General features: G+C 39.0%; 1 long non-coding RNA gene across 1 annotated transcript; it reads left to right on the top strand.

Moving 5' to 3' along the window:
- Positions 1-524: 524 nt before the first annotated feature.
- Positions 525-11,437, top strand: LOC139024585 (uncharacterized). The gene is made up of 2 exons (XR_011475917.1): positions 525-1,093; positions 9,993-11,437. It is a non-coding gene; the product is annotated as an uncharacterized lncRNA (long non-coding RNA).
- The last annotated feature ends 12,246 nt before the right edge of the window (positions 11,438-23,683 follow it).

A 23,683-nucleotide genomic window follows, 5' to 3' on the forward strand; every position in this document is an offset into this window, starting at 1 on the left:
CGCGAACCAACTGCACCGAGACAATTACCGTCCAAGGATATTATGATAGAATGACGAACGAACGTTTAGGCTTGCTTTGCTTTCACATCTCTTTTGAGAGGCATTTTTTGTATTATTTCCATGTTGGGACTCCCAATCTAGGCTATGCGTCAAAAATACTTACTGCTGGAAATGGGTTAGAGTAGTCAACAAATCAATGTAGCCTATTCTAAAATGAGGCCGAGTCAACATGGTTTCTAAACTATATGTATATCCGGCCGATTTCTAAACTATATGTATATCCGGCCGACTATATGTATATATGACCGATTAGCCTATATTGTTTTCCAATTTTGGGGGGCAAAGAAAAATGGGTTGTGTGGTGACTACTTTGTACAGTAAAGTATATAATCTACAAATCACAATACTAAACTAATTGGAGTTTATTGTAACATTTTCTCTCTGTGTAAACTAGGCCTGTAACATTTGTAGACTCGGTCTATATCAATGTAATAACCCGAAATATGTTATTTTTCAATCATAAAGTCACACGTTTCCAAAGACATTCTGCTAAATTATCATATAAATTATTATCATATAAAACCTGTATAATTGTATATTTCAAGTAGCCTAATATAATCTTATAGGCCTATACAGTAAGAGACACACACTCAAATCTGTCAGAAAAAAAGATATTTGCAAAATATCGTTGGCCACAAATTCAAATCTAATCACCCCTCATAAATGTATCTGAAAGTCTAAAATCAGAATTATATGTACCACTAATAAAACATTATGTACAAGTCCCTCTGAGCATAATACTTTCTAAACCAAAAGGAAGGGTAATGTCTAAAAGACAAGCCTGAATAACTCTGGGTCGATCAGGACATTTTTTGTTGTCCTGGTCTCTCTCTCTCCTGCCATCTGCTCAGCAAATGCAGTAGGCTAGTATTGATTAGTATCATTGTGCTACAGAGCCCATGCTAATCTATACCGTTACTGGCAATCCGTTGGCGCTTTACATTGCATCTGTTCATACGCTAGTATAGCTAGCGATGTGAGTCCATGACCTAGCCCTGTCTACACCCCTAGTCACTGTTTCAGAAGCCGTTAGGTAAGTGTCCCACATTCATTTGTGTTAAATGGAAGTTTTTTTGTCATCGTATCGTGTGGAATAAACATGTAATGAGCAACCTCTGAAATGTAAGGTTTAAGAACAGGGCGGCTTCAGTAGGCTAGTGACGGAAGAGAAGTAGAGCGGTAGCAGAGGATCTCTGTAGACGGCTGTCAGCACCTGGCTGACTGGCCGGGAGATACGCACATGCAGCCCGCTATTGGCTATGCAGAAGTATGTGATTAATCCYAATGTGTGTGTGCTCGCAATGTGTGAAGAACCAAGTTGATATTCATAAACTATTTGTTTCAATTTAAAGTAATTGTAAATTGTATACCAAAGAAAATTGAGAAATTACTTAATTCGAATGGCTTGGTTTAACTTTAGTAGGCCACAGTTATTTTATATTCAATCACATATAGGCTAATCTGAAAGTGTGTGTCCAATGAATCCTAACTTAAACCATAAAATAATATTCATTAATTCTACTTTAGGATTAATGCAATTTGAAGTATTAAAATACACWGAGTGTACAAAMCATTAARAAGACMTTCTCTTTCCATGCCATAGACCGACCAGCAATAGTGGAAAAACTACTCAATTGTCATACCTGAGTAGARGTAAAGATACCATAATAGAAAATGACTCAAGTAAAAGTGAAAGTCACCCAGTAAAATASTACGTGAAGTATTTTAGAATATTTTTAAATATACTCAAGTATGAAAAGTAAATGTAATTGCTAAAATGTCCTTAAGTATCAAAAGTAAAAGTTACAAGTATAAATGATTAAAAAAATCCAAATTCCTTAAACAAAATAGAAGGTACACATTGGTTTTATTTGTTTAAATTTACAGATAGCCAGTGGTACACTCCAACAGTCAGATATAATTTACAAAACAAGCATTTGTGTTTAGTGAGTCTGCCAGATCAGAGGCAGTAGGGATGTGTGTGTGACTTGGACCATTTTCCTGTCAAAATGTAACGACCACTTTTGGGTGTCAGGGAAAATGCATGGAGTAAAAAGTACACGACTTTCTTTCGGAATGTAGTGAAGTAAAAGTAAAAGTTGGCAATAATATAAATATTAAAATAAAGTACAAAAAAACGACTAAAGTAGTACTTTAAAGTATTTTTTTACTCTAGTACTTTACACCACTGCTGACCAGGTGAATCCAGGTGAATCCAGGTGAAAGCTATGACCCCTTATTGATGTTATTATTTAAATCCACTTCAATCAGTGTGGATGAAGGCGGGAGACAGGTTAGAGAAGGATTTTTAAGACTTGAGACAATTGAGACATGGTACGTGTGTTCGTGCCATTCAGAGGGTGAATGGGCAAGACAAAAGATTTAAGTGCCTTTGAAAGGGGTATGGTAGTAGGTGCCAGGCGCACCGGTTTGTGTCAAGAACTGCAACGCTGCTGGGATTTTCACACTCAACAGTTTCCTGTGTGTATCAAGAATGGTCCACCACCCAAAGGACATCACGCCAACTTGACACAACTGTGGGAAGTATTGGAGTCAACATGGACCAGCATCCTTGTGGAATRCTTTCGACACTTTGTAGAGTCCATGCCCCGACGAATTGAGGCTTTTCTGGGGGGCAGAAGGGGATACAGCTCAATATTAGGAAGGTGTTCCTAATATTTTGTACACTCAGTGTAGATTATAAATGTTAGAAGTATGTCTTAATGTGTAATTTTCACTTCAATCTGTTATAATACTATTATAATTACGAGGCCTGTTGTTATGTAATTATTATTATTATTATTTTTATCAGGCCTACAATTTAGGTTGCGTTAATCAGTCAGAAATGTTTTGGTATGCATGCTAATAGCGCTAACCATCTGGTAGGCCWACAGACAGTTTGTGACATGCTTGCTGTCTTGTTTTAAAGCTTCCCTTTTGAAACGCAAATAACCTCAACTTTCAACAGGAGACACATGGGCCTAATCCTTCACCCGTATTTTGTTAGATAGTGTAGCTTACACCTCGGCATACACTGTAGAAGAACATCATGTAGGTAGTTAGACTATTAACAACACGTTTACGTCACTTTATTACTGTCTAGGCATTGAAAGGAAACACATTTAAATACAATAGCTGTTAGTTGCAAAAAAACGATTTAATTGGTCATTTACAGTCAGTCCGATTGAAAACATTGAAATGGGTGTGTTCTTCTAACGATTAAGAAATGTGCATAATCGTGGTATTTTGTTGTTTTAATATTAAAACGATAATGTTTATGTACATCACATCATGTAATTGTGAATACTATAACACAGGAAAAAGCCTGGTGGTTGGAATGCAGCAGATAGACACAGATACAAGCGCACAGTAGGACAGGAGTCGTCATGTTTTATCTAGAAGGGGGACGTCGTCATGTATTATCTAGAAGGGGGACAGGAGTCGTCATGTATTATCTAGAAGGGGGACAGGAGTCGTCATGTATTATCTAGATAGAGGGACGTCATCATGTATATTTCTATTGAAGGGGGACAGGAGTGTCATGTATTATCTAGAAGGGGGACAGGAGTCGTCATGTATATCTAGAAGGGGGACAGGAGTCGTCATGTATTATCTAGAAGGGGGACAGGAGTCGTCATGTATTATCTAGAAGGGGGACGTCGTCATGTATTATCTAGAAGGGGGACAGGAGTCGTCATGTATTATCTAGAAGGGGGACAGGAGTCGTCATGTATTATCTAGAGGGGGACAGGAGTCGTCATGTATTATCTAGAAGGGGGAAGGAGTGTCATGTATTATCTAGAAGGGGGACAGGAGTCGTCATGTATTATCTAGAAGGGGGACGTCGTCATGTATTATCTAGAAGGGGGACAGGAGTCGTCATGTATTATCTAGAAGGGGGACAGGAGTCGTTATGTATTATCTAGAAGGGGAACAGGAGTCGTCATGTATTATCTAGAAGGGGACAGGAAGGTCGTCATGTATTATCTAGAAGGGACAGGAAGTCGCATTTATTATCTAGAAGGGGGAACAGGAGTACGTCATGTATTTATCTAGAAGGGGGACAGGAGTCGTCATGTATTATCTAGAAGGGGAACAGGAGTCGTCATGTATTATCTAGAAGGGGGACAGGAGTCGTCATGTATTATCTAGAAGGGGAACAGGAAGTCGTCATGTATTATCTAGAAGGGGACAGGATGTCATGTATTATCTAGAAGGGGGACAGGAGTCGTCATGTATTATCTAGAAGGGGAACAGGAGTCGTCATGTATTATCTAGAAGGGGGACAGGAGTCGTCATGTATTATCTAGAGGGGACGTCGTCTGTATTATCTAGAAGGGGGACAGGAGTCGTCATGTATTATCTAGAAGGGGGACGTCGTCATGTATTATCTAGAAGGGGGACAGGAGTCGTCATGTATTTATCTAGAAGGGGACAGGAGTCGTCATGTATTATCTAGAAGGGGGACGTCGTCATGTATTATCTAGAACGGGGACAGGAGTCGTCATGTATTATCTAGAAGGGGAACAGGAGTCGTCATGTATTATCTAGAAGGGGGACAGGAGTCGTCATGTATTATCTAGAAGAGGACAGGAGTCGTCATGTATTATCTAGAAGGGGGACGAGTCGTCATGTATTATCTAGAAGGGGACAGGAGTCGTCATGTATTATCTAGAGAGGGACAGGAGTCGTCATGTTTATCTAGAAGGGGACAGGAGTCGTCATGTATTATCTAGAAGGGGAACGAGTCGTCATGTATTATCTAGAAGGGGGAACGTCGTATGTATTATCTAGAAGGGGGACAGGAGTCGTCATGTATTATCTAGAAGGGGACAGGAGTCGTCATGTATTATCTAGAAGGGGACAGGAGTCGTCATGTATTATCTAGAAGGGGGACAGGAGTCGTCATGTATTATCTAGAAGGGGACAGGAGTCGTATGTATTATCTAGAAGGGGACGTCGTCATGTATTATCTAGAAGGGGGACAGGAGTCGTCATGTATTATCTAGAAGGGGAACAGAGTCGTCATGTATTATCTAGAAGGGGACGTCGTCAATATTATCTAGAAGGGGGACAGGAGTCGTCATGTATTATCTAGAAGGGGACGTCGTCATGTATTATCTAGAAGGGGACAGGAGTCGTCATGTATTATCTAGAAGGGGGACAGGAGTCGTCATGTATTATCTAGAAGGGGACGTCGTCATGTATTATCTAGAAGGGGACAGGAGTCGTCTGTATTATCTAGAAGGGGGACAGGAGTCGGTCATGTATTATCTAGAAGGGGGACAGGAGTCGTCATGTATTATCTAGAAGGGGGAACAGGAGTCGTCATGTATATCTAGAAGGGGACAGGAGTCGTCATGTATTATCTAGAAGGGGGACAGGAGTCTCATGTATTATCTAGAAGGGGGACAGGAGTCGTCATGTACTATCTAGAAGGGGACAGGAGTCGTCATGTATTATCTAGAGAGGGACAGGAGTCGGCATGTATTATCTAGAAGGGGAAGAGAGTCGTCATGTATTATCTAGAAGGGGGACAGGAGTCGTCATGTATTCTAGAAGGGGAACAGGAGTCGTCATGTATTATCTAGAAGGGGGACAGGAGTCGTCATGTATTATCTAGAAGGGGGACAGGAGTCGTCATGTATTATCTAGAAGGGGACAGGAGTCGTCATGTATTATCTAGAAGGGGACGTCGTCATGTATTATCTAGAAGGGGGACAGTCGTCATGTATTATCTAGAAGGGGGACAGGAGCGTCATGTATTATCTAGAAGGGGGACAGGAGTCGTCATGTATTATGTAGAAGGGGGACAGGAGTCGTCATGTATTATCTAGAAGGGGACGTCGTCATGTATTATCTAGAAGGGGGACAGGAGTCGTCATGTATTATCTAGAAGGGGGACAGGAGTCGTCATGTATTATCAGAGGGGGACAGGAGTCGTCATGTATTATCTAGAGGGGGACAGGAGTCGGCATGTATTATCTAGAAGGGGAACAGGAGTCGTCATGTATTATCTAGAAGGGGGACAGGAGTCGTCATGTATTATCTAGAAGGGGAAGGATCGTCATGTATTATAAAGGGGACAGGAGTCGTTTATTATCTAGAAGGGGACAGGAGTCGTCATGTATTATCTAAGAAGGGGACAGGAGTCGTCATGTATTATATAGAGGGGACGGAGTCGTCATGTATTATCTAGAAGGGGGACAGGAGTCGTCATGTATTATCTAGAAGGGGACAGGAGTCGTCATGTATTATCTAGAAGGGGGACGTCGTTCATGTATTATCTAGAAGGGGGACGTCGTCATGTATTATCTAGAAGGGGGACAGGAGTCGTCGTGTATTATCTAGAAGGGGGACAGGAGTCGTCATGTATTATGTAGAAGGGGACAGGAGTCGTCATGTATTATCTAGAAGGGGACAGTCGTCATGTATTATCTAGAAGGGGACAGGAGTCGTATGTATTATCTAGAAGGGGACAGGAGTCGTCATGTATTATCTAGAAGGGGGACAGGAGTCGTCATGTATTATCTAGAAGGGGACGTCGTCATGTATTATCTAGAGGGGGACGTCGTCATGTATTATCTAGAAGGGGGACAGGAGTCGTCATGTATTATCTAGAAGGGGGACAGGAGTCGTCATGTATTATGTAGAAGGGGACAGGAGTCGTCATGTATTATCTAGAAGGGGGACGTCGTCATGTATTATCTAGAGGGGACAGGAGTCGTCATGTATTATCTAGAAGGGGACAGGAGGCGTCATGTATTATCTAGAAGGGGGACAGAATCGTCATGTATTATCTAGAAGGGGGACAGGAGATCGTCATGTATTATCTAGAAGGGGACAGAGTCGTCATGTATTATCTAGAAGTGGGACAGGAGTCGTCATGTATTTACTAGAAGGGGGACAAGGAGTCGTCATGTATATATCTAGAAGGGGGACGTCGTCATATATTTTATCTAGAAGGGGACAGGAGTTCATGTATTATCTAGAAGGGGGAACAGAAGTCGTCATGTAATCTAGAAGGGACAGGAATCGTGCATGTATATCTAGAAGGGGGACAGGAATCGTCATGTATTATCTAGAAGGGAACAGAGCGTCATGTATTATCTAGAAGTGGACAGGAGTCGTCAAGTGTATCTAGAAGGGGACAGGAGTCGTCATTATTACTAGAAGGGGGACAGGAGTCGTCATGTATTATCTAGAAGGGGGAGTCGTCATGTATTATCTAGAAGGGGGACGTCGTCATGTATTATCTAGAAGGGGGACGCGGTCATGTATTATCTAGAAGGGGACAGAGAATCGTCATGTATTATCTAGAAGGGGGAGACAGGAGCGTCATGTATTATCTAGAAGAGGGGACAGGATCGTCATGTAGTATCTTAGAAGGGGAACAGGATCGTCATGTATTATCTAGAAGGGGACAGGAGTCGTCATGTATTATCTAGAAGGGGGACAGGAAGTCGTCATGTATTATCTAGAAGGGGACAGGAATCGTCATGTATTATCTAGAAGGGGGACGTCGTATGTATTATCTAGAAGGCGGGACAGGAGTCGTCATGTATTATCTAAGGAGGGGACAGGAGTCGTCATGTATTATCTGAGAAGGGGGCACGAGTCGTCATGTATTATCTAGAAGGGGACAGGATCGTCATGTATTATCTAGAAGGGGACAGGAGTCGTCATGTATTATCTAGAAGGGGAACAGGAGTCGTCATGTATTATCTAGAAGGGGACAGGAGTCGTCATGTATTATCTAGAAGGGGGACGGGAGTCGTCATGTATTATCTAGAAGGGGACAGGAGTCGTCATGTAATTATCTAGAAGGGGGACGTCGTCATGTATTATCTAGAAGGGAACAGGAGTCGTCATTGTATTATCTAGAAGGGGAACAGGAGTCGTCATGTATTATCTAGAAGAGGGCGGGAGTCGTCATGTATTATCTAGAAGGGGAACAGAGTCGTCATGTATTATCTAGAAGGGGGACGTCGTCATGTATTATCTAGAAGGGGGACGTCGTCATGTATTATCTAGAAGGGGGACAGGAGTCGTCATGTATTATCTAGAAGGGGGACGTCGTCATGTATTATCTAGAAGGGGGACAGGAGTCGTCATGTATTATCTAGAAGGGGACAGGAGTCGTCATGTATTATCTAGAAGGGGGACAGGAGGTCGTCATGTATTATCTAGAAGGGGACAGGAGTCGTCATGTATTATCTAGAAGGGGGACCAGGAGTCGTCATGTAATTATCTAGAAGGGGACAGGAGTCGTCATGTATTATCTAGAAGGGGGACGTCGTCATGTATTAATCTAGAAGGGGGACAGGAGTCATGTATTATTCTAGAAGGGGACGGCGTCATGTATTATCTAGAAGGGGGCAGGAATCATCTCGTCTTAACATCATGATTATTTATTGTCCTTGTGCGGTCTTTTTAATCATAACATTTGATTTAGTTATTGCTCCACGTGTAAGATACCAATAATTAGAACAATATACAGTCTGTAACGGCTACATGTTGGAGAATATTATACATGTTAGAATTGATACTCACTCAAATGTTACGTTTTGTTGTAGGCTACAGGGCTTAGGTCTGTGACTGTCCTAAAGGCTTGTGAATATGCCACATAAACAATTCGGTTATAATGAAAGCGAATTTRAAACGAATAAAACACTAATAGCCGATACGACTAGTTGCGCCAGTTGGTTAACTCTAGGGAAATTATAAGCTTCTTATAACAAGACAAAAACATTTTTTATTTTTTCACTCTACAGTCAACTTGAACAGGTTAATGATCCACTTTTCATACAAGGCTGCTCTAGCCATCAGATCACAAGGGAAGTACATAACAGCCAAAACAGTGCATCCTGTTTTAGGACCTCTTTACAAGCACGGGACATTAGGAGACAAGGATGAAGGGTCATCAAAGATCAGAGGTCAGGCGCTCGGCGCGAGCCATCTGACCTCTCACATTTAGCATATTATACCCTGTTCGGATGGCTCGCTTTTCAAAGGAACATTAAAAAAWATWWAAAAAAATTATATAGAAACCAAACATTCGAAATGAATGAATATTCAAATATTAAATATTTTCATCTGGTCGAAATGTCAATTTTAATAAAGTAATAAATGGTTGGATTTAAAAAAAAAAAAAGGCAAAAACCATGAAAATAACAAAGTATTGTGTAAATGAATAACATTTTATTTCGTGCTTTATAAAGATGATGAGTCTAAAGACTATTCACATTTATGTATCAATCATTAGTGCATTTTCAGAAATCAGGAAAGTACCTCTGGAAGTAAAACAAACATGTTCCTTATTATTATATAATAGCGATATTATCCATTCAACTGCGTTTAAAGACAACTGTGTATCTACATTAGTTTAAATCCATCATTTTGAGTCGAATAATTTTGAGTCAAACTATTTTGGGTGGATGAACCTTTGCCCCGAAGTCTGGGTTAATCTGTCACCTGATTTGTGTATGAATGTACTCGAAATGTCCTCTATTCTAACATTCCTCATCCTCACTCACTAACATATATATATTTTAATGTTGCCTAGCATAGAAATATTTATAATCGTGCTATCTAGCCTATTCAACAATCCATCAGTGTTTCCCATTGAGATACAATGTAATGCTTAAGTTCTATTTAATTTGTGGTGTTTCCTCTGCAACTATAGTGTTAGCCTCCCTTGCACAGAAACATCTGTAATTGTGTTCATCTTGTCAACTACCCTATTCAACAATGTTTCCTCTTCAGGTTTTAAACTAGCTGTGTGTAACAGGCTCTCGCTCTGTAGACACAGTGTTGTACCTACATACTCCCAGTGTTTTTCTGCTTACTCTCTGTGATTCTCTCAGCAGGGAAATATAAACACTCTCCTCCTGACTTATGACCTTTGAACTTTAACCCCTTCTATCACACAGACCACCAAGCTGTCTCCTGACCTGCAACAAAACAGGACAAGACAAGACCATTCAAGCCTCTTATGCAACACATAAAACACATAGAACACGTAAAACAAGTAGAAAATGTAGAACACGTAGAAAATGTAGAACACAGAACACAAAGAACAAGTAGAACACAGAACAAGTAGAACACGTAGAACACAGAACAAGTAGAACACATAGAACACATAGAACAAGAAGGACAGGTAGAACACAGAACAAGTAGAACACAGAACACACAGAACAAGTAGAACATGTAGAACACAGAACAAGTAGAACACAGAACACACAGAACAAGTAGAACATGTAGAACACAGAACAAGTAGAACACAGAACACACAGAACAAGTAGAACACATAGAACAAGTAGAACACATTGAACACATAGAACAAGTAGAACACATTGAACACATAGAACAAGTAGAACACATTGAACACATAGAACACATTCAACACATAGAACACATAGAACACATAAAACACGTAGAACAAGTAGCTCACATAGAATGCAGAAAACATAGAACAAGTGGAACACGTAAAACACATAGAACAAGTAGAATACATATAACACGTAGAACACACAGAACAAGTAAAACACGAAGAACACAGACCACATAGAACAAGTAGAACATATAGAGCACATAGAACATGTAGAACATGTAGAAGAAGTAGAACACGAAGAACACAGAACACATAGAACAAGTGGAACACGTAGAACACAGAACACATAGAACAAGTAGCACACGTGGAACACAGAACAAATAGAACACAAATAAAGTCCAAATCAATAGCTATGTTTTTCAAACCACTGACTATTTATATGTATTAAGGCCTAAATTCAATCCGTACCGTGGAAGATCTGCACTATAGCGCCATTCAAATTTAAAGGCAATGTTACTGCATTTGGGAAAACTGCATTCATGGTAAACGCTGCATATTTCAACTCAATCGGAAATTACCTTTAAATKTAAACCGTGCTTTTACCATGGATCTTCCATGCTACACATTGAATCTACCCTAAACATGAATCTGTAAATTATGATTGTTTTTATAGTTTTCATTTTATTCAGTAAGGTATCATTATTTTAGTCATGTCGTTTTTAGACTACTACATCTAGCAATATTATATTATACTATTATTATTATTATTATGATTACATGGGATCATTTTCACAGTTGATCAGTGAAACAAGTGGTGTGGCAATATCATGTGTTTTACAAATATAGACATCATGTTGATTCTGAAACCATATTCTCTTGGTAKATGAACTCATAGTAAAGAGAACCAGAAATACCGTCAAATCTTCAGGAGATATGTGGGTTAATTCCATCACATGGGTTACATTTCATTGATACCAGAATAGGCCTACAATTCATCTGTACTGTCGTTAAAGTTGTGTGATTGGCGTAAAAAGTATGTCATTTTTTAAATAAAAAAATAAACAATGAATAAAAAACAAATAGACAATATGAATAAGATTATTTCCATGTATATAAAATGATCTGCAATTGATCTGTTTTTTGTTTTTTTACAATGTTATAATACAAACGGTAGCCCTCTTAAAGCATCAATAAATATGCAGGATAGGCCTACTGTCAGGTTGTCTACTGTTAACATGTAAGATGCAACTCAGTATCAATCCCGATTTGTAGCTAGTAGCCTACCATTTGTTAACGCCTTTGCACCAAAAAAAAAAAAAAACAGAACTGAGAAAGTAGTAAAAGTAATTCTTTATCAAGAAATAACTTAAGAGGATAAACAATAGCTTTCATCATTGTCTTACTGTTAAGTGGGAACACGACTGTATCCTGCTGTGATTGTATCAACGGAATCTGCCCTGCTGATGTAACTGCCTATCCATTGAACAATGGCAACAAACGATGTTTCCATCTGTGAATTAAACGTGGTCAAATACATCTCAGTCTATCAAGCCTCATTTTTATCTTTTATTTTACAACAATGAGTTTGAATTTTAATTGATAATCAAAATAATAGTGACCGACTGAGACGCACGCACGCACCTATGCTTTCTTCTTCGCCTATCACAGAGGGGTGGCAATTTCTCCACGACCCCCTCTCCCCTCTGAAAGACAGCCGCCTATATTGATCTCAGGAGATTCTGTGCATAATTTCGGATTTGCATTATGCACAAAGCAGGCACAAAAAAACACTGGGCTGGGATTCAATCATATAGCGGGTTGCAGGCATTACGGTTTTAAAGACAATTGTTCCCCTGTTTGCGGAGATCCCATTAAAGGTGAATGCTGCATATGTTGGCTTCATTGGAAATGACTTGTTATAACAGCGACTGCCTTTAATAAAAAGCAAGGAATCCATCTGAAAACGGTCTATGTGGCATTGCTATGAGTCAGAAACATTGATTCTAGTGTCACAGTTGACTACAAAAGTGTAAATAGGATCATTTTGGTCATAAAGTCAGTCTCCTCTAAAATGGAGTTTGGAAAATAGGATGTCACAATGGGTAAATAAAGGTTGGGTTTTGATTTTGAAGATGTCCATTTGCCCACTGACATGGGGTGAACTGCTGTGGTACTCAGTCAGCACGGTTACATGCAGGTTAATATAATAGTTCGTTTAAAACGATTACCTGCTTTGCACGATGAATGATTTCCCTAATAACTATGTTTAGGCCTACATGGACACATCTGAAATCAGGATACTGTTGGGACTTTTGATAAATGCAGAAAATTCGCCAATCAAAATAAACGTTCTACCACAGTGRCCATGTTATTTTTGCGTATACTTTTTGATTCTGAGTTCGGACATAAACAGTTTGTATGTGAAAACTATTTATAAGATGCATACTGTTTTTCAGAACTCACTTCACTGGTGCGTAGAGAGGCTTGCTCTACCAGCTGCTGGCAGATGCGAAGATCAAATTCAAGTCTGGAAGCTGAATAAGCTGTTTACATGTCCCAATAACTCGAAAGATTGCTCAGAAAACAAAATTATTTAATCCATGTATGCTTACTTCGATTATGATCGTACGTCAATTAAGAGGGGCGGTAGGTAGCCTAGTGGTTAGAGCGTTGGCCTCTGTTCCTAGGCCGTTATTGAAAATAATGCAGAGTAAGGATTCTAGATGACTAATGCCATACTCAGCCTTCTTCAATATTCAGTTGAAATATTCATGTAAAAGTACACAGTACAGTATGAATGTAGGCTAAAACTTCTTCTCCAAATTGAAATTCCCGATCACACTTGCAGGAGATGTCATGGCGAAGTTGGCTAAGATCATGCATAGAACACATAATCGAACCGTCGACTCGCGACGTACTACGCACGTGCGGGCTGTCAAATCAAAGGCACTCCTTCAATATAATGTAGTTTTTGATGAAAAGGGAAACGTTTCAGTTTGTCACTTTCAAAAATTTGGAGTAAAGACATGTTCAACTACTTAAAATATTGTCTCGAATCTATGTTGTGCGTTTAGATTTCGAGAAAATTAACAACTAAGGAATATTTTTTTTTCTTTTCTCATTGACTTTTCAAAACCTCAAACCCTGGCCTGGTCTGTTTCCCGAGAGTTCTCGGAAGTCTCGCGATGATGCGCATCTGGTTTCAGAAACTCAGTTGGTCTCTATCCAATAGCATAGACAGCTGACCACGTTAACATGCGCACGGTATTTTGGAAAGTAGTCCTAGGCCCTAGCTCATATCCCGCTTAATAAGGTCTTATTCGGGATAAGCGGGGGCATGCACCTTTGATATCCCGCTCACGAGCATACCTGTATCCATGAATAAACAGAACATTCCTAATTTAAATGAATATGGGTTAAATGAAATAGTAAGTGACATATGAACACTGACTGTAGGCCTATAACCTCTCACATGTAGAGTATTATAAAATGAACTCCTGCAGAATTATACATTTCATGCCATAAAATGATACAACAAATGTTAATTTTGTCTCACTACTGGGAGTGGAGAAATACGGTTTCTTTCTTTCAGCATCTCTTGAAAAAAAATGTGAATGTGTGTGTAACCCAAGCAGACAGTATTTCAACCACATAAAATATACCCCTAAAACGAACTGAAGTCGTATCAGATACATGTTTCATAGTGTTTTTCATGCTTTTCATTTCCTTCAAACTTCTCAAACTTATGACATTTGGATATTTTGCATGGGGACAATCTTTCCACTGTTTAAAATGTATTATTTTCTCCCATGTCCTGAAACGAAACAGACAACTTTACAAGTGTTAACTAGATTCATTCTTTTGATATAAGACATTATTCTGGTGAGCACTACTTCATTTAGTCTTCTGGGTCACACAAGTTATGACAGTAGAGAAGCTGTGTGTAACAAACAATAGTTCACAAACAAATGGTCTACCTTATGTCAAATTATAATATGGCCTATCATATGTCAAATTATAATATGGCCTATCATATGTCAAATTATAATATGGCCTACCGTATGTCAAATGATAACAAGGCCTACGCATATGTCAAGATTCATATATGGCTCACCATTTATGTCAAATTACAATATGGCCTATCATATGTGAAATTATAATATGGCTACCGTATGTCAAATCATAATATGCCTACCATATGTCAAATTATAATATGGCCTTACATATGTCAAATTATAATATGGCCTATCATATGTAAATTATAATATGGCCTACCATATGTCAAATTTATAATATGGCCTACCGTATGTCAAATTATAATAATGGCCTGTCATTGGTCAATATTATAATAGGCCTACCATTATGTCAATTATAATATGGCTACCGTAGTCAAATGATAATAAGCGCCTACCATATGTCAAATTATACATATGGCCACGTATGTCATATATATGGCCTAACGTATGTCAAATTATAAATTCCTACCGTATGTCAAATGATAATAAGGCCTACCATATGTGAAAATTAAAATATGCGCCTACCGTATGTCAAATGATAACAAGGCCTGCCATATGTCAAATTATAATATGGCCTGTCATTGGTCAAATTATAATATGTCCTACATTATGTCMAATTATAATATGGCCTACCATATGTCAATTATAATATGGCCTACCGTATGTCAAATGATAATAAGGCCTACCATATGTCAAATTATAATATGTCCTACATTATGTCAAATTATAATATGGCCTACCATATGTCAAATTATAATATGGCCTACCATATGTCAAATTATAATATGGCCTACCATATGTCAAATTATAATATGGCATACTAGATGTCAAAGTATTATATGGCCTACCATATGTCAAATTATAATATGGCCTACCATATGTCAAATTATAATATGGCATACTAGATGTCAAAGTATTATATGGCCTACCGTATGTAACAAATTATAAGCAGAAATGTATCTAAATTATGATGAAGGTAGCCAGTAGGCTGTAAGGTCCAGTAAGGACTATCAGCAAAACGACTTATCATCATCAAACAATACCCAATACTTGCGAAACGGACCCTGCCCAGACGTGAAAAACAGCAGTAAACGGGATAAGATGTTTAGGCCTACATGCCACAGTATCCGTCTAATATCAGCATATCCCAGCGTAAGATTAGCATATCCCAGTGTACGATTAGCATATCCCAGGCATTTTATCCAGGTTTCTCAAAACCAGAATACAAGCTTTTTGGCRGGGTTATTGTAAACAGGATATGATTTTTTTTACGTGTCAACTCAAAAAAGAATACTTGTGTATCCTGAATAATTTAAGGATATTGGTGTGCATGTAAACGTGACCTCAGATCATTTTGGGTGCATATTTTATGTGGTTGAAATACTCTCTGCTTGCATAACAGTGTCAAAGATAACACATTACACACACACATTCGCATTTTCTCAAGATATGCTGTAATAAATAAATCATATTTCTTCACTCTTGTTCCCGAAACAAAATTAACATTTGTTATAACATTTTACTGCAAGAAATGCATTATTCTGCAGGAKTTACAATTATATTACGCTACACATGAGAGGCTATAGGCCTACAGTCAGTGTCCATATTTCAGTTAATATTTCATTCAACCCATATTAATTTAAATTAGGAATATTCTGTTTATTCATGGGTACAGGGATACTCATGAGCGTGATATCAAAGGTGCATGTAAACATATTATCCTGAATAAGAGCTACTATCCTGTATATTGTGCATATGTAAATGTGGTCATTGAGACAGACCTGCCCAGCAGACATGACTTTGTTTACATAAGAAAACAGGTCACGCATGATTTAAYTTAAGAAATACTGCACCAAACACAGTAGTTAGATGTAAAAAATCGCACAACTTAAACATCCTTGTCAAAAACRTCAAAATAAACGACAGATTTCTTGAGTTATCTTAGGTTCATTCAGAGGATTTTGAGGATGTGAAAAAGGTTTCCACGTCTACACTGTCTCATGGTTGGGTCGCCCCTAAAAAGTTACATATTGCAGCTTTAATATCCATAATGCCTACAGTATATAACATGCAATCGGATTGAATCCCGGAGATACCGGTTAATTGGTTACTTGGTTAATTGTCCTGTCAGAGAGAAAGCTTGGGGACTGAGATTACATTTTTTCTCCAAATGGTTTTAAATGAAAACCTTGACATTAGTGGAGTCGAAGCTGACTGTTTATCCTATTCTATCTTATTTAGTCTGCTCTGCACATGCTCAGTTCGGCGGGAGACGACTGTTAGACCCCGATGACGTGTTTCTACGCTAGCCAACGTAGCCATGACATCGTCTAACAAGTGTAATCAGTTTTCCTCTTCCTACTGTACTGTCTTTGATAATGTGCTTATTATGCTCCGTATCCTTTATACAACGGGTGGTTATAATCCTGAACGCTGATTGGTGTCTATTCCACAAGTTATCACCAGTTAATTTAATCTATGACTTTAAAATCACTATTTACTTTGTTCTATCTGACTGCCGAATCCAGTGTCTCATCAGCCCAGCCAGGCAATTTATAAACTTGATCTCCACTATAAAAAGTATCTAGACATTATCTCAGATTTCTTATAGACTAACATTTAGATTTCCACAGCGGAGATTAAATAAACCTTGCTSTCTGTATCTCTGACATTTGAAACATTGAATATTCAAATTCGATCTCCAGCTGTACTATAGTAATGAACGTGTCAGGACGAGACAGACAGACAGGCAGCTTTTCTTAGCTCAACTGGCATCCTTTTTTATGGATATATACAAAGAAATGTAAATTGACAGCTAGTTTGCAGTCTTTCCAGCTTCAGTTTGAAGTGATTGTGTTAGCTGTGTTGTTGGCTAGCTCCTCTGAACAACAATGTCTTGACGAGAGAGAGCACATTTTCTACGCCAGGCGAAATCGCGCCTCATTAGCACATTTTTATGGATGTATCCAAATTAATGTCACTATAAAACAGCTTAAACAAATGCAAATGAAGCTACTGTTGTTATTCTGGCTGCACTGTTTGACGTGACTGTAAGTTAGCTGTAGTTGGCTAGCTAGCAAGCAAGGGATAAGAACGTCGCCAGCCAGTATGGCAATGGAACATTTAGAACGAACAACATCCATAGAAACAGAACAAAAAGCCTGAACGACTGGGTTGCGTCCATAGATACAGAACAAAAAGACTGAACGACTGGGTTGCGTCCATAGATACAGAACAAAAAGCCTGAACGACTGGGTTGCGTCCATAGATACAGAACAAAAAGCCTGAACGACTGGGTTGCGTCCATAGAAACAGAACAAAATCCTGAACGACCGAACCAATAGAACGAACTAACCCTAGATTTGTGTCGGGACTATATCTTGTGGAAGGATGCAATAGTATGAATAAATTCATCATAACAACATTTATAATGAAAATATGTCAATCATTATTTGAATATGTTGATAACCTGTTGTATAAAAGCGATAATAGCCACGAAGCCGGTGTTTGGAAGATATATTGGCACAGTTTGCCGGCCCTCGACTTCGTCACTARCCAAACAACCTCCGTACCAATATATCCTCCAAACACTGGCTTCGAGGGCATTATCACTTAATTATACCTTGGCATTATTGAATATTCGGGCATTCTGGAGCGTACATTATTTCACTATAACACAAGGTATATCAGAACTGTAGAATTCAATGACTATAGTTCATTCTTACATGTTCTTTGTTTGAGCAGGATTTGAAAGCAAAAGTCAAATTGAAAATGACTGAATTCAATTTTCATAACAGCAAGCTAGGACTGATGGTTTGGTTAGCTAAACTGGCAAGTCTGTTTGTTTGGTTACCAAGGCAACTACTGTAGCTATCTAGTAAACTTGCTAGCTACTTCAGTGGACGTTGAACACATTTCTACCCGCAAATTGGGGGGGGGGGRGGGGGGKGGKGGRRGKGSTGRGGAGTAATTTTCTCCACTCGTACAACCACCCAGGGCATTTGAACTGATTCCAGAGGCCGACCCACAACAACGCCGCCGGAGAAGAGGCAGACGGAGCGGTCTTCTGGTCAGACTTCGGAGGCGCGTACACCRCCCACAGCTTTCCCGAGTATATTACTCGCTGATGTCCAGTCTAACAAGGTAGACGAAATTAGGGAAAGGGTTTCTTTCCAGAGAGATATCCAGGATTGTAGGACTATTCTCTTTTTTTGTATTTTTGTATTTTTAATTTATTATATATATTTTTTAAATAGGGTCAGTACATTTTGGTTGAAGAAACTGGCATAAAGTCAGGCAGTCATATAACAATATGTTTTGTATTTTCTGTTATGTGAGCGATTCCTTCTCCTGCTGCTGGGGAGGGCCTGACTCACTCAGACAATCTGTTCCCTGCAGTCTAATACATGTTATATCCATCACTTACCAAATGGTATTGATTCTCTATCACTTTTCATCAGATCAAAATTAATGGGGCAAAATTTTGAGAATTGAGAACAAACTAACATCATAGTAGTGTGAAGATGGAATGGGAGAGAGGGATCACAATTCATAACTCAACATTAGACATATATTAAATATTTCATAACTGTGTCATAGATATTTGAAATTAGAATTTCAAAATCCTTAGTCTTAGACACATGTACATGTAAATAACTGACCATACACTTGATTGATAAACCTGAAATTTATTTTACACAAAACTTTGCACTTTACAAGAGTATTCCTGGCATACGAGACAAGAATCCAACGGTGTGCTTTTACATTCACAAGACTGGAGGTTTGGAGGATATCTTCTCCTGACGGACACATCATCAGACCAATCACATTCAGTATATGATCATCCAGTTGTTCCTGTAGGCTAGGTTATCATTTGGCTGTATCCTATAGCTTTAAAAGAGCCGTACATGTAAACCGTGTCTACATCTGTCACCAAGTGACTTAAAATAATGTTCAACCAAACACAAAGATACAAATACAAAAGTATGTTCACATTGTTTTTTTGGGTCACAAAATGACAAAAGGAACTCTAATTTGATCAAATATTGATCACAAAGAGGGAAATGTGGTTTACAGGGAGGGTTGTGCTTGGTAAGACTCTGGAGAGACACTTCAATGACACCAAATAGATAACAACATATGAATCAATTAGACATGACAGAGCATTTAACGATTCATGACTTTGTCAGTCATCAAATCAAACTCTATTTTATTGGTCACATACACATATTTTAGCAGATAAGATTACAGGTTTAGCGGAACCAGAAATACCTGTGGAATGCTGTAGGATTAAACACTCTATCACTCTCGAGGAACAGGAGAAATACATAAACATGTACAGTATACCTACTACCAGTCATAAATATATATATTCCCATTACCAGTCACTTTATATGTATAAACCCACATCGACCACTCTGGTACCCCTGCACGTTGAATAAGGGACTGGCACTGACCTGTATATACTTGCCTTCTCCTGTTCATTTAACTCTCACCGTAGTTCTTGTGATGGTTTTTCATTCTTAATTTTCTATTATTATTTCTATATTATCTATATTATTATTATTACTGCTTTCTATATTATCTATATTATCTATATTATTATTATCTATATTATTATTATTATCATCATCACTGCATTGTTGGGAAAGAGCTCTCAAGGTAATAATTTCACTGTACTGATTTACACCTGTTGTATCCTGTGCAGTTTATGTCCCACTTGTTGAATAATGGTAAAAAAAATCACATGGGTTTGCGCATAAACCAGAAACATGTGTGAATGCGGTAGGATTAAACACTCAAATTGTATTTAACATGTTAAAACAACACAAACAACACTAATATGTGATTTCCATAGAGGCCTTTTTGCTATATGGCCTTATTCTATGTACTGATAATTTCCTTTCAGGGAGGAAAATAAAGGAGTCATCGCAGACAAGCAGAGAAGACGAGAGAACAGTGAATAGAGAGGAGAAGGATTCCATAACCCGTGAGGTTTGGGAAGCCTAAAAGCTCTTCAGTCAAGGAGACAGACGGAATATAAAATAATTGATTCCAAAAGCTAGTCAATGAAGCAGCCTTTAATGATTGTGTGTTGGACTGTGGACAGATGCCATGTGGTGAAAGTCAGAGGGGAGCTAGTGAATAAATAGACGGAGCGAGAGAGAGAGAGAAAGAGAGAGGGAGAGAGAAAGGACAGAGAGAGAAATGAGAGAGAGAGAGAGAGACAGAGACAGAGAGACAGAGAGAGATAAATAGAGAGAGGAGAGCAGGAGAGAGAGAGAGAAAGGAGAGCGAGAGGAGAGAGAGAGAGGGCCTTGCTTATGTTATTCTCTGTATTGGGTTAAATATAAACAGAAAACAGGAGCAGTACATCAACAAAGGGCCTGTCTAGTCTGTCTAGTCTGTCTAGTCTGTCTAACCTGACTAGTGTGTCTAGTCTATCTAACCTGAGTAGTCTGTCTAACTTGACTAGTCTGTCTAGTCTGTCTAGTCTGTCTAACCTGAGTAGTCTGTCTAGCCTGAGTAGTCTGTCTAACCTGACTAGTCTGTATAGTCTGTCTAACCTGTCTAGTCTGTATAGTCTGTCTAACCTGACTAGTCTGTCTAGCCTGTCTAGTCTGTCTAACCTGACTAGTCTGTCTAACCTGTCTAGTCTGTATAGTCTGTCTAACCTGACTAGTCTGACTAACCATGGTGCTTGCCTACGGAGCTGTGAGGGGAACGGCACCTCCGTACCTTCAGGCTCTGATCAGGCCCTACACCCAAACAAGGGCACTGCGTTCATCCACCTCTGGCCTGCTCGCCGCCTCCCTAGCCTCTGAGGAAGTACAGTTCCCTCAGCCCAGTCAAAACTGTTCGTCTCTGGCACCCAATGGTGAACAAACTCCTCACGACGCCAGGTCAGCGGAGTCAATCACCACCTTCCGGAGCACTGAAACCCCTTTTTAAGGACTACCTAGGAATAAGGATAAAGTAATCCTTCTACCCCCCCCCCTTAAAGAGTTAGATGCACTATTGTAAAGTGGTTGTTCCACTGGATATCATAAGGTGAATGCACCAATTTTGTTAGTCGCTCTGGATAAGAGCGTCTGCTAAATGACTTAAAATGTAAATGTAAATGTAGTCTGTCTAGCCTGTCTAACCTGTCTAGTCTGTCTAACCTGACTAGTCTGTCTAACCTGACTAGTCTGTTCTAGTCTGTCTAACTGAACTGCTCTGTCTAGTACCTGATAGTCTGTCTAAGCCTGACTAGTCTGTCTAGCTGTCTAACTGACTAGTCTGTCTAACTTGACTAGTCTGTTCTAGTCTGTCTAACCTGTCTAACCTGAGTATTGTCTAAGCTGTTAGTCTGTCTAACGTGACTAGTCTGGTCTAACCTGTCTAACCTGATATCTGTCCAGCCCTGTCTAGTCTGTCCAACCTGTCAGCCTGTCTACTGTCTAGTCTGTCTAGCCTGTCTAACTGACTAGTTCTGTCCAGCCTGTCTACCTGTCTAGTCTGTATGTCTGTTTAGTCTGTCTAGCCTGTCTAGCCTGTCTAGTCTGTCTAGCCTGTCTACCTGACTAGTCTGTCCAGCCTGTTTAGTCTGTCCAACCTGTCTAGCCTGTCTAGTCTGTCTGTCTGTTTAGTCTGTCTAGTTCTGTCTAGTCTGTCTAGCCTGTCTAGCTTGTCTATCTGTCTAGTCTGTCTAGTCTGTCTAGTCTGTCCAACCTGTCTAGCCTGTCTAGTCTGTATGTCTGTTTAGCTCTGTCTAGCCTGTCTACCCTGTCTAGTCTGTCTAGCCTGTCTAACCTGACTAGTCTGTCCAGCCTGTCTAGTCTGTCCAACTGTCCTAGTCTGTCTGTCTGTTTAGTCTGTCTAGTCTGTCTCGCTGTCTAGCTTGTCTAATCTGTCTAGCTTGTCTAGTCTGTCCTAGTCTGTCCAACTGTCTAGCCTGTCTAGTCTGTCTGTCTGTTAGTCTGTCTAGCCTGTCTACCCTGTCTAGTCTGTCTAGCCTGTCTAGTCTGGCTAGCCTGTCTAGTTCTGTCTAACCTGACTAGTCCTGTCTGTTCTAACTTGACTAGTCTGTCTAGTCTGTCTAACCTTTCTAGTCCTGTCAGCCTGTCTAGTCTGTCTAACCTGACAGTCTGTCTAACTGACTAGTCTGTCAGCCTGTCCAGCCTGTAGTCTGTCTACGCAGTCCCAGCCTGTCTAGTCTGTCTAGCAGTCCAGCTGTCTAGTCTGTCCAGCCTGTCTAGTCTGGTCCAGCCTGTCTAGTCTGTCTAGTCTGTCTAGCTGTTCTAATCTGTCTAGTCTGTCTAGGCTTGTCTATAGTGACTAGTCTGTCTAACTACTAGTCTGTATAGTCTGTCTAACCTGACTAGTCTGTCTATCTGTCTAGCTCCTTAAGCTGAGTAGTCTTGGCCAATCCTTTACTGTACTGAAGTATTGTAATATATTTTACTGTATTCTAGTGTGTAATACTTTTACTGTACTGTGTATTCTAATATTTTACACTGTCTCGTAGTAGTTCTAATATCTTTACAGTATTCTGGTAGTGTAATAATATTCTACTTTGTGGGCTGTAGTAGTCTTACATATCTTTACTGTATTGTAGTATTCAATATATTTAGCTGTACTGTGTATTCTAATATCTTTACTTATTGTATTATATTCTAATATATTTCAGTAATTCCTAGTAGTGTATATATTTGTAACTGTAGATCTATGCTGTCTGAGTATTCTAATATTTTAGCTGTACCTGTAGTGATTCTAATATCTTTACGTCACTGTAGTATTCTAATATTTTTATGACTTGTAGTTTTAATATTTCTGTAGGCTGGTGTTCTATATACTCTGTAGTAATTGCTAATATATTTACTGTACTGTAGTATTCTAAATATATTAACTGTGCTGTAGTATTCTAATATCTTTACTGATTGTATTATTCTAATATACTTTACTTATTCTATGTATTATTTTTTGTAATGTATACTTTCACTATAGTGCTGTAAGTGTTTAATTACTATATCTATATTTACTGTATGTCTATATCGTAGCTGATTCTAAATATAATTTACTGTACTGTAGTATTCTAATATCTTAGCTGTAGTATTTTCTTATCTTAAGTATTTAGCTAATATATTTACTGTACTGGTAGTATTCTAATATTATTTACTGTACTGTAGTATTATAAATATCTTTACTGTTTGTAGTAGTGTAGATTATTTCTGTATTGTATTATTCTATCTCTTTCAGTATTCTAGTCGTGTAATATATTTCTGACTGTAGT

Source organism: Salvelinus sp. IW2-2015, unplaced genomic scaffold (genome assembly GCF_002910315.2).
Source record: "Salvelinus sp. IW2-2015 unplaced genomic scaffold, ASM291031v2 Un_scaffold1677, whole genome shotgun sequence".
In the NCBI taxonomy this organism is placed as follows: Eukaryota; Metazoa; Chordata; class Actinopteri; order Salmoniformes; family Salmonidae; genus Salvelinus; species Salvelinus sp. IW2-2015.